This window comes from Rattus rattus, chromosome 1, assembly GCF_011064425.1.
Source record: "Rattus rattus isolate New Zealand chromosome 1, Rrattus_CSIRO_v1, whole genome shotgun sequence".
NCBI classification, from domain to species: domain Eukaryota; kingdom Metazoa; phylum Chordata; class Mammalia; order Rodentia; family Muridae; genus Rattus; species Rattus rattus.
In genome coordinates, this window is record NC_046154.1 from 127,930,949 (window position 1) to 127,950,291 (window position 19,343).

The 19,343-nt window shown below is 38.2% G+C and overlaps 1 non-coding gene across 1 annotated transcript; it reads right to left on the reverse strand.

Moving 5' to 3' along the window:
- Nucleotides 1–16,987: 16,987 nt before the first annotated feature.
- LOC116890466 lies at nt 16,988–17,117 on the reverse strand. Its single transcript, XR_004386657.1, has one exon. It is a non-coding gene; the product is annotated as a small nucleolar RNA SNORA15 (small nucleolar RNA).
- Nucleotides 17,118–19,343: the final 2,226 nt, after the last annotated feature.

Below are 19,343 nucleotides of genomic sequence, written 5' to 3' on the forward strand. Positions count from 1 at the left end.
CCCCAGTCACACTTCCCCCATTTCTCCTTTCCTCACAGACACAACCCTATCCTTCCAACTCTACCCACTACCCCCGCCCCTCAAACAAGAGTAGGTCTCCCAGGGATGTCAACCAAACACCACATAACAACCTACAATAAGAGTAGGCACATGACATTACATCAAGGCAGGACAAGGCAACCCATCAAGAGAAATAGGGTTCCAGCAGCAGCCAAAAGAGTCCCATTGTTAGGAATTACACAAGAACATTAAGGTACTCAGCCATAACAGTCTGAAGACATAGGTCAGATCCCCACAGGCTCCCTGGCCCCAGTGAACCCCCGTGAGTTTAGGTCAGTTGATTCTGTGGGTCACGTTCCTGTGGTATATCCATGACCCCTTGGTTCCTCCGATCCTTCCACCACCTCCTCCACAGAACTCTAGAGCTCTGCCTAATGCTTGGCTGTGGGACTCCATATATGCTACTATCAGTCGCTGAGTAAAGTCTTTCTGTCCACTCTGTAGGCAGAGCAAACTGTAAGTTGAAAGTTTCGTGCCTGGGTTGGTGTCCCAATCCCTCCACTTAAGGTTTTGCCTGATTAAAAAAGATGGTCGGTTCAGGATCCAATCCCCCATTACTAGGAGTCTTTGCTAGGGTCACTGTTAGACTCCACGGAGTTTCTATTGCAGTATGTTTTTATCTCCCCCTGCCCCCGAAATGCTCCCCAATTCCAGTTGTCTCTCCCGGTATTTTCTCCCTCCCTCCAAACCTGATCCATCCTGTTCTCAACCCCACCTGCCCTCAGTAAACTGCTGCAATTGATTCTATTTTCCTTTCTTAGGAAGATCCTCGAAGCCTACCTTAGGGCATCATTGCTACCTAGCTTCTCTCGGTCTCTGGACTGTGGAATGATTGTATTTTTCTTACAGCTACTGTCCACTTATGAGTGAGAACGTACCATGTTTGTCTTTCTAGGCCTGAGCTACCTTATTCAGGATGTTTTTTCTTCTGTTATATCTTTTTTCCCCTCCAAATTTCATGGTATCCCCCCTTTTTTAAAACCAAATTGTCTTTATACATTCTTTGGTTGAGGAATAGCTAGGTTGTTTCCACTTTTTGGCTATTATGAATAAAGCTGCTACAAACATAGTTAGGCAAGTATCCTTGTGGTAAGGATGGAGCATCTTTTGGACATATGCCAGGGGGAAAACAAAACAGTCAAATTATCTTTCAAAGTGGCTGTGCAAGTTTACACTTTCACTGGCAATGGAGGAGCGTTCCTCTTGCCCCGCATCCTCACTGGCACGAGCTGTCACTTGTGTTTTTGATCTTAGCCATTCTGAGAGGTGTAACATCTCAACATTGTTTCCATTTTCATTTTACTGATGGATAAGGATGCCTAACATGTTCTCTGTTTAGATCTATACTCCACTTTTAAATTGGACTATTTGTTTTGCTCATGTCCAGTTTCTTGAGTTTTTTTTTTTAATATATTCTGGATATCAGTCCTCTTCAGATGGAGAGTTAATGAAAACCTTTTCCCAGTCTATGGGTTGCTGTTTTGTCTCATAGACAGTATTCTGTGCCTTACAGAAGATGTTCAGTTTCCATTTATTAATTGTTGACCTGAGTGCCTGTGCTGTTAGCGTTCTGGTCAGGAAGTTGTCTCCTGTGCCAATGCACTCAAGGCTATTGTACACTTTCTCTTCTGTCAGAGTCAGTGTGTTTGATTCTATGTTGAGGTCTTTGATCTACTTGGACTTGAGGATTTTTTCTTCATCTGTGTGTTTGCTTGTCTTTTATTTTTATTAGTTATTTTATTTATTTACATTTTAAATGTTACTCCCCTTCCCAGTTTTCCCTCCACAAATCCTGGAACCTTTCCTACCCACCCACTCCCACCTCAGGGTTTCTTTGTGTAGCTTTTGTTGTACTGAAACTTGTTTTGGAGTTCAGATATCAGAACTCAGATATCTGTCTATATCTGCCTCCTGAATGCTTGGATTAAAGTTGTGAACTACAATAGCCTGGCCTGTACTTGAGTTCTGTACAAGGTGATAGATAAGGACCTATTTGCATTCTTCTACAGGCAGACATCCAATCAGACTGGCACCATTTGTTGAAGATGCTCTCTCTCTCTCTCTCTCTCTCTCTCTCTCTCTCTCTCTCTCTCTCTCTCCTTTACAAAAAGTCAGATGTCCTTAGGTATATGGATTCACTTACTTCTGGATCAATTCCATTGATCAACTTGTCTGTTTTTATGCCAATACCAAGTGATTATTATTACTACAGCTCTGTAGTACAGCTTGTAATCAGGGATGATGATTCTTCCCACGTTCTTTTATTGTATAGGATTGACTTTCCTATTCTGTTTTTGCTATCATTGTTGTTTTGTTTTTCCACAGGAAGTTGAGAATTATCCTTTCAAGGTCTGTGAAGAATTGTGTTGGAATTTTTTAAGGTAATTGTGTTGAATCTGTAGATTGTTTTTGGTAGGATAACCATTTTTACTACGTTAATCCTAAGAATCCATGAGCATGGGAAATCTTTACATTTTCTAATGTCTTCTTCAAAGACTTGAAGTTCTTATAGAATATACCAAGATACTTTATATTGTGTGTGGCTATTGTGAAAGGTGTTATTTCTCTGATTTCTTTCTCAGCCCATTTATCATTTGTATATAGCAGGACTACTGATTATTTTGAGTTAATCTTGTATCACATATGTATACTCGCATATCATCTGCAAATAGAGATACTTTGACTTCTTCTCTTCCAATTTGTATCACCTTGATATTTTTTAGTTGTCTTATTGTTCTAGGAAGAACTTCTATTATATTGAATAAATACAGAGAGAATGGACAGCCTTGTCTTGCCCCTGATTTTAGTGGGATTGCTTTAAGTTTCTCTTTACTTAATTTGATGTTGGCTATCAGCGTCCTGTAAATAGCCTTTACTTTACTTAGGTATGTCTGTTGTATTGCTGATCTTTCTAAGACTTTTATTAAGAAGGGATGTTGAGTTTTGTGAAAGGTTTTGTCAGCATCTAATGAGATGATCATGAGTTTTTAAACTTTCAATTTGTTTATATAGATTACATTTACCGATTTTCCTATATCGAACCATACTTGCATCTCTTGAACAAAGCCTACTTTACTTGGTAGATGATCTTGTTGATGGGTCTTGGATTCAATTTGTGTATATATATTTTTTATTGGATATTTTATGTATTTACATTTCACCTGTTATCTCCCTTCCCAGTTTCCCCTCTGGAATCCCCCGTCACTTCCTCCTGCCCCACTGCTTCTATGAGGGTGCTCTCCCACCCACTCACTCCTGTCTCACCACCCTAGCATCCTGCTAAACTGGGGAATCGAGCCTCCATAGGACCAAGGGTCTCCTCTAACATTGATGCCAGATAAGGTAATCCTCTGCTACATATGCACCTGGAGCCATGTGTCCCTCCGTGAGTATACTTTAGTTGGTGGTTTGTCCCTGGGAGCCCCGGGGGGGTGTGTGTGTTGATATTGTTGTTCTCCCTATGGGGTTTCAAACCCCTTCAGCTCCTGCAGTCCTTCCCCTAAGTCCTCCATTGGGGTCCCTGTGCTCAGTCCCATGGTTGACTGTGAGCACCCACATCTATATTGGTCAGGCTCTGGCAGACCCTCTCAGGTGACAGCTATGCCAGGCTCCTGTCAGCAAGTACTTCTTGGCATCAGCAATAGTATCTGAGTTTGGTGCCTGCATATGGAATGGGTTCTTAGGTAGGGCAGTCTATGGATGGACTTTCCTTCAGCCTCTGCTCCATTCTTTGCCCTGTACTTCCTTTAGACAGAAGCAGTTCTGGGTTAATATTTGTGAGATGGGTGGGTGGCCATCCCTCAACAGTGACTGTGCATAATCTTTGGATATGATCTTCTCTATAGGTTCTCTCTCCCCTTTGTTGAGTATTTCAACTAATGTCATCCCTGTTGGGTCCTGGAAGCTTCTTGCTTTCCTGGCAAGCAAGGTTACCTCCAGTTCCCCATAGCCCACTGCTATACACCTCTGTTCAATTTCTTGACCCTCTGTACTTCTCCCACATCTCTTCCCATACCCGATCATGCCCCCTTCCCCCTTTTCCTCCATTTTTGCAGAAGATACATCTTCATTTTAGTGTTTAAAATGGCACACATTAAAAAAAAGATCTACATTGGTTAAAAGACAGATAAAGTTTAGAGTCGATGAGCAGCCCTTGCCTTGTAGTTGTAAACATATCTATCACTGAACACAGATCAACCAGACCATAGCTCTATGCTACAGATACACCTGCCATTGTTTTTGTAAATAAAGTCTCATTGATACACCATCATAAGAGTATTGTCTGTTGTCTTGGCTGTTTTCGCTGCACTATCAGAACTTAAGAATTGAAGAAGTACCTACTTTATTGATCTCAGCTCTTAGGTTGATTATTTTCTGCCAACTGCTCCTCTTGGGTTCATTTGAATCTTTTGTTCTAGAGCTTTCAGGTGTGCTGTTTAAATGCTAGTATGTGACCTCTCCAATTTCCTTATGAAGGTACTTAGTGCTATGAACTTTCTGCTTAGCATTACTTTCATTGTGTCCCATAAACCTGGGTTATTTCTTCCTTGACTCTAGTCATTCCATGGAGAGTTGATTAATTTCTATGAGTTTGTAGGCTTTCTGTTGTTTCTGGTTTTATTGAAATCAAGCTTGACTCAGTGGTGGTCTGATAGTATGCATTGGATTATTATTATTATTTTTTGTATCTGTTGAGACTTTGTGACAGTGTTATGTGGTCAGTTTTTGAGAATGTTCTGTGAGATTCTGAGAAGAAGGAACATTCTTTTGTTTGGGTGAAATGTTCTGTAGGTATCTGTAAGGTTCACTTGATTTATAACCTCTTTTATATTTATAACCACTTAATTTGTAACCTCTGCTAGTTCAAGTGTTTCTTTGTTAAGTTTTTGTTTGGATGACTTATCTATTGGTGAGAGTAAGATATTGTTGTTTCCTACTTTCCATGTATGAGGGTCAATGTGTAATTTTAACTTTAGTAACATTTCTTTTTACAAATATGGATACCTTTGCATTTGAAGTATGGATGTTAAGAAGTAAAATGTCATCTTGATGGGTATTTTTTCTTTGATGACTATGAAATGTCTTTATCTCTTTTAATTAATTTTGGTTGAAAGTTAATTTTGTAGATATTAGAATAGCTATAACAGCTTGCTTCTTGGGTCCATTTGCTTGGAAAATGGTTTTCCAACCTTTCATTCTGAAGGAATGGTTTTCTTTGATGGTGAGGTGTGTTTCTTCTATGCAGCAGAAGGATGAAAGCTGTTTTTCTATTCATTCCGTCCTTCTATGTCTTTTTATTGGAGGAATTGAGTCCATTGATATTTGAGACTGTTGAGATTATTGGGTTGGTTTGGGACTTTCCTTTCTGATCCAAAGCAGTTGGTATTCAGTAAGCTTCTTGTACATTTATCAGCAGCTCCTTCTTTAGGTTTAGAAAAAATTCTTCTATTATTTTTTGAAAATATTTTCTGGGCCTCTGAGCTGGAAATCTGCTTCTTCTATTTCTATTTTTCTTAGCTTTGTTCTTTTAATAGGGTCCTACATTTCACGGATGTTTTGTGCTAGGAACTTTTTAAATTTAATATTTCCTTTGGGTTATTTACCAATTTCTTCTACTATAACTTCTATGCCTGAGATTCTTTCTTCCATCTCTTGAATTCTATTGGTGATGCTTAAGTCTGCAGTTCCTATTCAGGCACCTAGATTCTTCCATTTCTGGGATTCCCTCATTTTGTGTTTTCTTTATTGCTTCTATTTCCATTTTCAGGTCTTGAACAGTTTTATTCATTTCCTTTACCTGTTTGTGATTTCCTAGATTTCTTTAAGGAATTTGTTCATTTCCTCTTTAAGGGTTTGTATCATCTTCATATGATTGGATTTAAAGTCATTTTCTGTCTGTTCAAATATGCAGGGTTTGCTATAGTATGATAGCTGGACTTTGGTGGTATCATATTGCCCTGACTGTTCTTGATTGTGCTCTTTGGCTTCTAATTATCTGTGGGAATGGGTTATCATAGGTTTATTGCTGATTTCTGACTTTATTTTCATTGGATGGATGTTTTTCTTTTGCATTCTGTTTCCTTTTTGGTCCTCTGGAATAAGTGGCCTATGCTTCTGGTGACCAGAAAGTCTTCAAATTTAGTAACATGTCTCCATTGAGCTTTTGATACTTGGGTGATCTCTGGAGTTTTGGTTGTTTGATTTGTCTCTGGAGTTTTAGGGTTCTGAAAACTGGCTTCGTCTTTGGGGTTCTTGATACTGGTGTGGCTCCTGGTGTTCCAGTTACCTGGGACTCCTGGGGCTCCTAGTGCCAGCATGGCCTCAGATAGAGTCTTCTGTTGGGGTTGTGGGCTAGGATTTGGAGCCCAGGGGAGAAGATTCATCTAATGTTTATCTATGCTAGTGACATATATTTTTGATAAGTGTAAACAGTAATCAATCTTATTGTCCAGCAGAACAAATTTTTCCTTATTATATCTTTTCATAGCATGGAACTTAAAAGAGAACTTGCATGTTGTCAGTTTTTGTCCCCCACCCTGTGTGTTCTGGGTAATGACCTCAGGTTCTCAAACTTGGGAGCAAATGCTTTTCCCTGGTAAGCCATCTCTCTGGGCTCAGGAATTTATTCTTTTTTAGAGATTTAACAACTGGTTTGCCAATATAGTATGTCTTGTATTATTTATATAAGTAATGTAATTGACAGTGAATTACATCTGAAAAGGGTTTTGTGTAAATCTGACATCTTTAGAATTGCATTGAGTTTTTCTTTGAAAAATCTAACATAATAAAATTGAAAGAGAACAGGGAGGAGCAATGGGAGAGTTTAAATGGAGTAAGGGCAACAGAAAGATGTTTAAGTAAAATACTGTCTCAAAAGTAAACAAAAGAGGCTGGCGTGCTACACACTTCAGTTAGGGAGTCTAGTCCCAACCTTCAGCAAATGTTCACAGTTTCTTTATAGAAAATGTATGCGGTTCTTGGCTTATCTTAGGAATAATATAGGTCTTATTTTAAGAGTATTGTGAATAGGACTATTTCTCTTCACCATGTACTTTATTCTTTGAGTTGTCTTGAAGGCTTTGATGTGGTTGTATGATGGGAAGATCTCTGTGATACCAGTCTCTTCTGGGTAGGCACTGCGTCAAGCTTGTTATTTACTGGTCAAGAGTTGGATTTCATTATTTTTCTTTCCCTTTTCTATCAAGTTCAGAGGGAAATATGTGAAAATTTCTATGTATGTTCATGGCTTTCTTTTTTATTTAATATTGAGTTTTTATTTTCTAAAGCTTGTCATTTTTACAAAACAACACAATGAAAAGCAAGTCCTAAATCCCTGCAAAGTTTGTACAATTTCTGTGGCTTTTATGATTATGATATTGACATCTTATGCAAATACTAAACACAGGCAGATTGTCCTGCCAACCAAAGGCATTCAGGTGTTTTGTTTGGGGGTGACTTTATAAAATTAACTTTTTATTGTACCAGTTGTTTTTTTCCAAGAAGTAATTTTATCTGTTAGACCCAATGAAAATATTTTATAGTTTCACATTTGTTATTTAAAAAAACATTAAGCTGAAACACATAATGAGTACTTGTTTTATTTGTGGGAGTTCAAGGCAACAAAACTCAGCTTTATTTGTGTGTCATAAATATGAAATGTCCCAAGGTACAAGTAGTATTAGCACACCTGTTCTCTGACTTCAGTGATTTTTCAGAAAAAGTTTTTTGTTTATTCCCCTTAGTTTTTAAAAGTTAATGTTATTTGGAAAAGATGATTTTTTTTTCTGTAGACTGTTTTTTAATTATGAAGGATTGAATTTGGAACATTTTGATGCATGTTTATAGTGTAGTTTGAACATATTCCCATCCCATTTCTATTCCTCTGCCCTACTTACTATTATCCTGCTCACTACTTTCCTACATTCCCCAGGGTATGCATATGCAAAACCACAACTCTTACCGCTAAGGGGCTAAGCCATAGTTTATTCTGCAGCCAAATATAAATGACCATGGCCTGGGAGCATGTATTTAGGTTATTCCAAATTCCATGTTCCCATGTAAAAGCAATTCCATGATAATTTTTTATAGTCTTAGGATAAAGAAAGTTGTAAGTCAAGGTAATTTTCACATTGTAAAAAATTCAGCAAGGATAATTGCAGAAGGAAAAACCTTGCTATAGATCTTACAAGTCATTGGTCTGCATTTTCAGCATCTTGGTTGTTGTAAACTAGGTTCTTGTTAAATTAATATATTCCAAAATGGTTTTTATCTGTTAGACACAGGATCATAGGTTCTACAAACACGTGGGCAAAGAGTGGTTATTAGATGGCTAAAGATAGACAAAGATAAATTATAACAACCTCTGGAATGTACCATTCTGAACCCTGTATATTCATCAAAGGTTTAGTCAGTCGTCCTCGTAGAAGAGTCCACTTTGAAGATGCAGATGCCTTTTGGAAAATTTTGTTTGCAAGAGTTTTCCTTTCTATGTGGCCAACTAGCCACAGGACTTAGAAAACATAGATCTGTCTGGTTCCTAAATCCATGAGTTTTCCTACAGTAGTTCAGTAATTTTTATAATGAGTTTATTGAATAGCTATAATTTCTTATTACATACTTAATGAGAACCTGGCAAAACAATTACTAATAGCTTGCCTGAATATAATTACTTTTAATTATGTCTTGCTATTTTAGATTTTCAGTCAGAAAAACAAATTAATTATATTTGTTCCTTCCTTCCTTCTTTCCATTCTCCATCTCTCCTACCCTAGCTCCCTCCTATCTTCCTTTCCTCCCTCCCATCTTCCATCCTTTCTTCTTTCTCTCACTTCTAGTAGAAGTTAACCTCAAATTCATTATGTAGGTAGTGATGACCTTTAATCCTTATTCTCCTGCCTTAGCCTCCCAGATGCTGAGAATTATAGATATGTATCACCACACTAGTTTTATATGGAACAATGGATGGAACATGGTGTTTCATGCATACAAAGGCAAATACTTTATAATCACATAACATTTTGTATGCAATTTAAGGAGGCTCCATGAATTTTTCTGTTACTTGTCAGTTGAACTCAGGATAATATTGTATTAGAAGACATTTGATAAATACTTTTCTTAAAACATTATGCTTTTCTTGAGACTGGAGTTTAATGATGTATATGTACTATGGACTTGAGGTGATATTGTTAACTAAGAGGAAATATGACTTCTTCATATATATGTATGTATGTATGTATGTATGTATATCATCTAATCTGATATGTCTTTCTGAAATAATTATATTTTAACCACTGTAGTCTTCTTTCCTTACCTTTTGTTCTCTACATTTCATTATGTGACCTTTCTTTCGAATTTTATTTTCTATATCATACTAAATCTCTATATTCTATATTAAATTACAAATAATTTCGATGACCTCATATACAGCTCATTATGACACAATCATTTATTGGTTAATTCAACTCATTAGAGAATGATTTAAAGAGGCTGTTTTTATATACTAATTTTTATGGATTAGAAATGTCTACTATTCTTTGTCCATGCATCTGGGTTTGTAAAATTATTGGGTAGGACTTATAATTAAACATTCTTGAAAATGTTGTTGACAGTATGTCATGAAAAATAATTCAGTGGAAGAGGAACATGTTAATCATTACTGTATCCAGTGGTCAGACAGGTTATAGAATACAGTTGAAACATTATTCCTTACTAAAATTCCTTTAGCATATTCAATCGTTTTACTGCTTACTGATGGTGGTGTACTAATGAACTGTTAATGTTACTGAATAAATTCATTGGTTCACTATTTCTTTGACTAACAAGTAATGCTCTTGATGGATAGTGGCCATGCATAATTGATTTTTGTGAGAACTTGTCAGATCAGGTTCTGTAGCTACATCTGAAGTTAGACATAGGACATTTAAATAAAGATCTTAATTACTCTGATATGAAAACCCAAGTCATCGCAAATCAGTCATGAGACAAATGCAGTTGTGACTTGTTTGGTTTGGACTGGTGGTATTTGATTATAGTTTGAAGTCTCAAACATATAAAAATTGAAAGGGGGAGAAAGCTGAACTCCTAGAAGTGTGGACAATCCTGAGAGCTCAGGGGAGACCACCACTTCTGCCCACTTCAGCTCAAATTCCAGGTACAAGAAGAAACTGCATAATGGCCTCTGGATAAAGGAATATAGGAGCAGTCAATGGCAGGAACCAGCTGGTTTCTGCCTGAGCCCAGAACAGAACTGAACTGGTCCCACAGCTCCCTGCATCCAAATTCTGTGGGGTAGAGAACTGGACCCTCAGAAGTGTGGACGATCCTAAGAATTCAGAGAAGACAACTACTTTCTACCCACATACCTGATCCAAGAGGAAATCGCCTAGTGCCTTCTGTGCCCTCTGGGCACAGGGACCTAGGAACAGTCAGAGGCAGGACCCTTCCAGTTTTTGCCTGTACCAAGAGCTGAAAGCCAGTCACCAGGAGCACCTACACATCTGAGAGCAGAGGTAAGACCAACTCTTCTGCACCAAGCAACCCACCAGAGGCTTCAGGACACACAAACCCAGGAGCAGCTCTCCGTTCCCAGATCTGGCTGAAAGATCCTATCTGATCACCATAGACTAAGGCTGGTCTTCAATAACAACAAAAACAACAGAAAAACCACTATACATGGAAGTTGAACAATGCTCTATTCAATGGAAGAAATAAAGAAAGAAATTAAAGACTTCTTAGAATTTAATGAAAATAAAGGCACAACATACCCAAACTTATAAGACACAATGAAAGCAGTGCTATGAGGAAAATTCATAGCTTTGGATATCTCCAAAAAGAAACTGGAGAGAGTATACATTAGCAGCTTGACAGCACAATTAACACCTCTAGAACAAAAAGAAGCAAAACACTGAAGAGGAATATAAGGCAGGAAATAATCAAACTCAGGGCTGAAATAAACCAAGTAGAAACAAAAAGGACTATACAAATAATCAACAAAACCAACAAGATAGCCTTAGCTACCTTAGCAAGAAAACCCTTAGCCACACTAACCAGAGGGCACAGAGAGTGTGTCCAAATTAACAAAATCAGAAATGAAAAGGGAGACATAGCAACAGAATCAGAGGAAATTAAAAAATCATCAGATCCTACTACAAAAGCCTATATCAACAAAACTTGAAAATCTGCAGGAAATGGACAATTTTTTTAGACAAATATCTGGGACCAAAGTTAAATCAGGAACAGATAAACCATCTAAAGAACCCCATAACTCCTAAAGAAATAAAGGCAGTCATTAAAAGTCTCCCAAGCAAAAAAAAGTCCAGGACCAGATGGGTTTAGTGCAGAATTCTATCAGACCTTCATAGAAGACCTCATACCAATACTGTTCAAATTATTCTACAAAATAGAAACAGACAGAACACTGCCAAATTCCTTCTATGAAGCCACAATTACTCTTATACTGAAACCACACAAAGACCCAACAAAGAGAATTTCAGACCAAGTTCCTTTTTGAATATTGACACAAAAATACTCAATGAAATTCTTGCAAACCTAAACCAAGAACACATCAAAACAATCGTCCATCATGATCAAGTAGGCCTCATCCCAGGTATGCAGGTGTGGTTCAATATTCAGAAATGCATCAACATAATCCACTACAAACAAACTGAAAGAACAAAACCACATGATTATTTTATTAGATGCTGAGAAAGGATTTGACAAAATTCCACACACCTTCATGATAAAAGTCCTGGAAAGATCAAGAATTCAAGGCCCATACCTAAACATAGTAAAAGAAATATACAACAAACCAGTAGCTAACATTAAACTAAATGGAGAGAAACTTGAAGAATCCCACTAAAATCAGGGGCTCCCTCTCTCCACTTATTCAATACAGTTCTTGAAGTTCTAGCCAGAGCAATCAGACAACAAAAAGAGGTCAAAGGGATACAAATTTGAAAGGAAGAATTTGAAATATCACTATTTGCAGATGATATGATAATATGCTTAAGTGACCTCAGGAGTTCCACCAGAGAACTACTAAGTCTGTTAAACAACTTTAGCAAAGTGGCTGGGTATAAAATTAACTCAAACACATTAGTAGCATTCCTATACTCAAAATATAAACAGGCTGAGAAAGAAATTAGGGAAATGACAACCTTCATAATAGTCCCAAATAATGTGAAATGCCTCGGCATGACTTTAACCAACAAGTGAAAGTACTGTATGATACGACCTTCAAGTCTCTGAAGAAAGAAATTGAAGATCTCAGACGATAGAAAGACCTCCCATGCTCATGGATTAATATAGTAAAAATGACCATTTTATCAAAAACAATCTACAGGTTCAATGCAATCCCCATCAAAATTCCAATTCAATTCTTCATAGAGTTAGAAAGAGTAATTTGCAAATTCATTTGGAGTAAGAAAAAACCCAGGAGAGCTAAAACAATCTTCAGCAATAAAAGAACTTCTGGGGAAATCAACATCCCTGACCTCAAGCAGTATTGCAGAGCAATAGTGATCAAAACTGTATGGTATTTGGTACAGAGACAGGCAGATAGATCAGTGGAATAGAATTGAAGACCCAGAAATGAACTCACACACCTGTGGTCATTTGATCTTTGACAAAGGAGCCAAAACCACCCAATGGAAAAAAAGAGTATTTTCAACAAATGGAGCTGGTTCATCTGGAGGTCAGCATGTAGAATGAAAATGATCCATTCTTATAACCATATACAAAGCTTAAGTCTAAGTGGATCAAGGACCTCCACATCAAACCAGATACCATCAAATTAATAGAAGAAAAAGTGGGGAAGTATCTCGAACACATGGGCACTGGAGAAAATTTCCTGAACAAAACACCAATGGCTTATGCTCTAAGATCAAGAATCGACAAATGGGACCTCATAAAACTGCAAAGTTTCTGTAAGGGAAAGGACACTGTCATTAGGACAAAAGGGCAACCAACAGATTGGGAAAAGATCTTTACCAATCCTACATCCGATAGAGGGCTAATATCCAACATATACAAAGAACTCAAGAAGTTAGACTTCAGTGAGCCAAATAACCCTATTGAAAAATTGGGTAGAGTGCTAAACAAAACATTCTTAGCTGGGGGATATCGAGGGGCTGAGAAGCACCTGAAGAAATGGTCAACATCCTTAATCATCAGGGAAATGCAAATCAAAACAACCCTGAGATTCCAACTCACATTAGTCAGAATGACTATGATCAAAAACTCAGGCTGGTGAGGATGTGGAGAAAGAGGAACACTCCTCCATTCTTGGTGGGATTGCAAACTGGTACAACCTCTCTGGAAATCAGTCTGGAGGTTCCTCAGAAAATTGAACATTGCACTACCTGAGGACTGAGCTATACATCTCCTGGGCCTATATTGAACAGTGCTCTAACATATAACAAAGACACATGCTGCACTATGTTCATAGCAGCCTTATTTATAATAGCCAGAAGCTGGAAAGAACCCAGATGCCCTTCAACAGAGGAATGGATACAGGAAATATGGTACATCTGTACAATGGAGTACTACTCACCTATCAAAAACAATGACTTCATGAAATTCATAGGCAAATGGAATGAACTAGAAAATATCCTGAGTAAGGTAACCCAATCACAGAAAATAAGTGGCTATTAGTTCAAAAGCTCGAATTACCCAAGATACAATCCACAGACCACATGAAGATCAAGAAGAAGGACAACCAAAGTGGGGATACTTCACTCCTTCTTAAAAGGGGAACAAAAATATTCATAGGAGGGGATATCGAGGCAAAGCTTGGAGCAGAGACTGAAGGAACGGCCATTCAGAGCCTGCCCCACATGGTTATACAGCCCATACATATCTTCCACCAAAACTCGAGAAGATAGATGAAGCTAAGAAGTTCTTGCTGACAGAAGCCTGAGATAGCTGTCTCCTGAGAGACACGGCCAGAGCTTGTCAAATACAGAGGCGAATGCTAACAGCAAACCATTGAACTGAGAACAGCTAACCCATTGGAAGAATTAGAGAAAGGATTGAAGGGGCTAAAGGGGCTTGCAACTCAATAAGAACATCAATGCCAACCAAGCAGAGTTCCCAGGGTCGAAACCACTACCCAAAGACTATAATGGACTGACTCATGGCTCCAGCTGCATATGTAGTAGAGGATGGCCTTTTTGAGCACCAATGGAAGTAGAAGCCCTTGGTCCTGCCAAGGATGGACTCCCTCCAACCCCAGTGTAGGAGAATGTCGGGAGGGGGCAGGATGGGGGGTGGTTGCGGAGGGGAACACTCTCATAAAAGAAGGGGAGAGGGATCCGTTATGGGGCTTATGTCTAGGAATCTGGGAAAGGGATTAAAATTTGAAATGTAAATAAAAACATATCCAATAAAAGAAAAGAAATAGAAGAGCTCTGCAGAAAATTCAGCAGGTTTGTTTTTCACGCTAGAAATGAGCGTTCTGTCATCACTAGGTCTCTACCGTCTGAATTCCAGCTGGACTCATCTTTGTATGCACTTTGTTTTGTTTTTGTTTTTTTTTTTCATAGAGATGAAGATGAATGATTTCTGGCGCATCTTTTCAAATGATGGAAAGTGATAAGATGAGAGGATGGCATACAGGAAAAAGCACATTTCTTACTAAAACAAAAGGTTATCCTTGTTTTTATGTAAACTGTACTTCTATCCCCAAGCAACAACTTAAAAATACTATTATGTGAACAGCCATATTAGGAAATACGATTAATAAGTGGAAATCCTGTCCAATGAGAAACATAAGGATTTGAGAAAACTGGGTCCTACCTTTTCAATTAAAAAATCTGAGTAGTATCTCTGTGAGATTCAGATAAGTAATAGCTGCAAACATTTTCTGGGCATTAGAAATATTTTTTTGCTCATTTTTTTGAGATAGGGTCTCCCGACAGTGGCCTAGGTCATCTCACTGTGAATCAGAGGAGGAACTCCAGTCCTCTTTGCTTGACCTCCCGAGTGATTACACGTGTGAACTGTCACACCTCGCTCTAGAAATATTCCTTTTAAATAGATGAGGAATTTGTAAAAAGAAATTGCAGAAACTATTATATGTCCTACCAGGAAATAATAAATTTGTAAATCTAATTTCAACCAGCAATACTAGCTTAGAATATTGAAGAAATAGCTGAGAACCTCATGTGGAATTTGATAGAGGACTTCAGTCAGTGCCTAATGTAGTTGATGAACACCCATACATACTAAGTACCACCAGGCTAGCTACATCCGTGTACAGTATAAATAATATCAACGATATTGAAGACATTTTGGACACAGTGCTCCTCTGTAGGAGGCACATCAGAAAACAAACTGTGTTGAGGAGCCTTGAGACACTAGACTTTCAGCAAATATTAGGGTTAGATTATAGGTGGTACCCGCATGGAAGTATGTTCATACCAAACGCTCATGAGATCTCAGGTGATGAAACCTGTAGGGGTGCATTGCCATTTTTCAGGTACTAGTTGGTATCAAGAGGTTAGCAAAGATGGTTTCTGTGTTGGAGTAAATAAGTAAGACTTCAACCTGAAAGTGATCCTGTGACTTGCACACTAGAGCTTTGCCTGAGGCATTGCAGACACATTGCAATGCTGTGTGACATAGAGTGGTGACAAAGCACCACTTCATGGTGCTTTGGGGTTTTTAGAAGATATAGTGGCAGGAGAGAGAGAGGGGGGAAGGGAGGGAGGGGAGGGAGGGGAGGGAGGGGAAGGGAGGGGAGGGAAGGAGGGAGGATGGTAAAGAAACTGTTCATGCTACTTGGAAAAACCCTTGCTCCAGCTCTTTAGAGATCAATGGATTGTAACTCTTGATTTTTCTGGTTGATGTTAAAATTGACCTGCAAACCGTGAAAGGACTTGCCCAATAGTTACAAGTAATTGAATATACCACGTCAAGCAAATAATACATCTCGGAGGAACTCATCTGACAAAGAGGGTTTAGTTTCTATTCCTCTGATGGAAATGGCTTCATGAACTGACAGCTACAGATTACGCTGTACAGTCTGAATATTGAAGTTGTGACAATTCAGGAGAATTCTCTGTGATTTTTAAGATGTGCAAAAAATGACTTGACATTGTTTTAACAAAACTATGCTTTCCAATTAAAATCATGTGAGCAGGGAGACTCTGGAGGAATTTACCGAACTGAAGGAATATGTTGCTAAAAACTGAATAGCTTTTCTGGGATGCTGGATCCCATCCAGTTGTGTTCCTAATGGTATAAACATTGTACAAAGATTGTAGGCATATTACAATGGATTTATGCTTGTGAATGAACAAAAATGAACAAAAATTTTCAATGAAGAGTATAAAACTACAGTCTATGCTACATGGTCAAGATAAAATTTACAGTTAGACAAGGACATCTGGGTGTGACTTCTGCCTTTTTCTTCTTTTTTCTTTTCTTTTTTGTTTTTTATTGGATAGTTTATGTACGTATTTGCATTTCAAATGTTATTCCCTTTCCAGGTCTCCCCTTCTCCCTTCCCCTCTCCCCTTGGTTCTATGAGGATGCCCCCCCACTCCCATCTCAACATCCTGTGACTTCTGATCTTAATGTGTTTATCGAATATATGATTTAGTTGTACTCTTCTCTATAACCCATGTTTGCATGATTATCTGAGACACATCTAATAAAAATTATAATTTGTTTTCAGATCCTTTAATACAAGTCTTCATATAAAAATCAATCTTATTATTTATGAGTATCATAGGCAGCCTGCTAAACCATGCACTGGGCTCTTCTGGAAGCTCACAAAGCCATGAAGTGTTTTTAATTAATTAATTGTTTGATTAATTTTTGTTACTGTGTTTATACATTGAGCAGTTGATGTCTTTCAACAATTTTCTTTTTTCTTTTTCTTCTTCTTCTTCTTTTCTTTTTCTTCTTTTTTCTCTTTTCTTCTTCTTCTTGTACTCACTTTTAACGATGATATACCATAAAATATAGCATACCAGCCACCTTAAAGGAAGACTTTACTTTTGCATGGTGTCTGGCTGTGTAAATTACTGACTAAAGAACACAGTATTCAGCCATGCCTTAGTTTTCTTATTTTCTAAATGCCTTCCTAAATGATGAATTGAATTAGAAACTCTTGCCTCAGAGTTTTGCTTGAGAAAATGACAAGAACTAATTTGGCTTTGCCCTCTAAATGCCTTTAAAATAATGACCAGAAATTGGTGTTGGCTGATCTTTCTGGATGGACATGGCCTGATTACTGTATTTGCCATGACAATGGCCGTTGGCTGTGACTGTTCACTTCTTCATTCATATTTACTTAGATTTGCTAACATTGTTGGTGTTCTTTTCCACAATGCTGCACATTCTAAGTAACTGGAAGCAAGAAGAGGCAAATGTATACAAGTCATTTATTCCAATTAAGGCAAACATATTCCAACATTGTTGTTTAGGAAATGTTGTATACAAGTAACGATGTTCTTAAGATTGTCATGGTGATATCTGTTGTTTTTGTCAAAGTTTACTGTACTTCATGGTCATTATTATCAATAATTATAATTTTCTTAATTTTATTGTTAAAAAATCCATCAGGGCACCTGTTCCGAATATTGAATTCATTTTACTAAGTGGAGTATAGATACTCCATAAGTGTCCTTTGAGATAATATTTTTAGAATAATTGAAATGAAACCCAATAGTTGAGTAATATGTAATAATCAGGCGAGACTGCATTGCATTGTTGGTAAATACACAGCTTATTTCTTTTTTCTTTTATTGGATTTTTTAAAATTTACATTTCAGTTTCCCCTCCAGAACCCCCTTAGCCCATCTCCCCTCCCCCTGCTTCTATGAGGGTGCTCCCCCACTCACCCACCTACTCCCTCCTGCCTCCCTGCCTTGACATTCCCCTACACTGGGACATTGAGCTTTCACAGGACCAAGAGTCTCTCCTCCCACTGATGCCCCACAATGCCATCTTCTGCTACATATGTGGCTGGAGCCATGGATATGTCTATGTGTACTCATTGGTTAGTGGTTTAGTTTCTGATTGGTTGACATTATTGTTCTTCCCATGGTGTTGCAAACCCCTTCAGCTCCTTCAGTCCTTTCTCTAACTCCTTCACTGGGGACCATGTTCTCAGTTCAATGGTTGGCATCAAGCATCTGTCTCTATTAGTCATGCTCTGGCAGAGCCTCTCAAGAGACAGTTATATCAGGCTCCTGTCAGTGTGCACTTCTTGGTATCAGCAGTAGTGTCTGGGTTTGATGTCTGTATATGGGCTGGATCCCTAGGTGAAGCAGTCTCTGGTTAGCCCTTCCTTCAGTCTCTGCTCCACACTTTGTCTCCACATTTCCTCCTGTGAATATTTTCTTCCCCCTTCTAAGAAGGACTGACACACCCACACTGTGATTGTCCTTCTTCTTGAACTTCATGTGGCCACACAGCTTATTTCTTACACTTTACTCTTACTGACAGGTTTCTGTACATGGCTCATGGAGGCTTCATACTTGATAGTGGTACTGTCTAGAATGGTGTTATCCCTTCACACTGGACGATCATGCAAAGAATTTTCTGAATTCATTTTCCTGGTCAAAATCAGTCTTTTCCTAGGTGCAAACAGATGGAGGAACAAATATAATACTTGATAAATGTTAGTATTGTTGTTACAACATGGTAAATAAACTAGAAAGTTGAGAAACTATAAAGTTTACTATAGTTGTGGGATATAGATTCTAGAATAGCGGTTAGATTGTTTATATGCATTTCCATATTGAAAATAAATTTATTTTCTAGGAATACCATAGGTAGGATGCTAGGATCTCCTGGAAATTCACAAAGTGGTAGAATGTTTTTTAATTAATTAATTAATTAATTTAGTGTGTAGTGTGTGTGTGTGTGTGTGTGTGTGTGTGTGTGTGTGCCATCAAAGGTCAGCCTTGGGTGTTATTTCACAGGAGCTGACTACCTTATTCATTGAGACAGGATTTCTAATTTCCCTGAAGCTTGCTGGCTAAGAAGCCCTCAGAGATCTGGTTATTTCTGCCTCCCCAGCATGTGGACAACAGGGGTGCGTTGTGGGGATCGATCTTGGGTCTTTCTGCTTATGTGGCAAGCACTTTACCAACTGAGCTTTGTCATTAGCCTAAAGTGTGATTTGAATATCATTGACTGATAGCACTATATGAGCAAAGGAGCTTTGGTACGATGTTGTAGATCCTAGTGCAGAGCGGATACCCTGCACCCTAGAGCTATTTCTGTCATTTAAGGGATGGCCTTTTTCTACTCAGAAATTAGGGACTTCAGAA